Genomic DNA, 1200 nt, shown 5'->3' on the forward strand with positions numbered 1-1200 from the left:
TTAAGAAGAGTCTTGTCATTTTTTGAACGCTGAGAGCAATCTTTTTGAGTTTGTGTATTGTGTATAACTGTGTTATGAGTTTGTATGGGTGAGAGTGTATAAGTGAGTATAAGTGATATTAATTTACAGAACAGTGTGCTCACAGGAAGTTGGATCAAAATGGCTAATCTGCATCTGATGTTGTTAGGGGTCCAGAAGAACGTATATGAAACTAGATTTGCATATCAAAAAAACAGTGCTTTCAAAGGCATAGTTAAGTAAGTTTAAGTTTCGCTTCATTTCTGTTCGTTAGGCCTACACACAAGAATCAGCAGTCACTGTGCATTTACTTTTATGGAAGGAACACTAGACCCATCACAATTAAGTATGCAAATTGATGCACAAAAGACAAACAATTGCAATGATGTTGTGTTCACAAATCTGATTGATCCATTTCTCAAGTCCAAACAAGCAGGAGATTAATAATTGGGAAACCATGTAAATTTTGGACTCTTAGTAACAAAAAGGTATCATACAACACTTCAGACGACTTAAAATAAACAGTATGATGTCTTTGCATCCGGTTTTAAGCACAAAACCTCCAGTCCCCATTCATTGTAATTGCTCACAACATTTTCTTCATTTTTTGTTACAATAAAGAAACACTCATACAGGCTGGAACTGCATGAGGGTGAGTAAACAATGGGCAAACAATTTTCATTTTTGGGGGGTCAACTAACTCTTTAAAAAGACAGAAGTTTATTTATATATAACGAAAGGAGTCTGAGTCTTTTCTGGCAGAATTAATAACAAGTTATAGGCCTCTGCTGGTCTTCCATGTGCATTATTCCGGTTGAACTGAAGGTGAAGAGGGTGAGACGGAGGACAGAGGATCTTTTTGGTGTCGAGTTGTCCCCTCTTGCTGGGTCAGGTTGATTGTAGACTGGGTCTCTGTGGTGGGTCAGGTCTGCTGAAGAATGTGGCTAGACACATATGCTCCCCATATGTTCCTCTTGATGGATCTGCAGAGAGGGATAAGGAAGAAAGAAGAAGAGAGGCCACGTTAGGACGCTAGAGCACTCTAGGACATGAGTTCACTTTGTGGGACACACCAAGAAATGTACTCATAGACCTCTTTCTCACTGTCAGATAAGAATCTCTGTAACTACTTCTAAGCTGTAGGGGTTTAAGGTTAGTGAAGCTGTGCACGCGAAACATGTC

The sequence above is a fragment of the Cyprinus carpio genome, chromosome A10, assembly GCF_018340385.1.
Source record: "Cyprinus carpio isolate SPL01 chromosome A10, ASM1834038v1, whole genome shotgun sequence".
In the NCBI taxonomy this organism is placed as follows: Eukaryota; Metazoa; Chordata; class Actinopteri; order Cypriniformes; family Cyprinidae; genus Cyprinus; species Cyprinus carpio.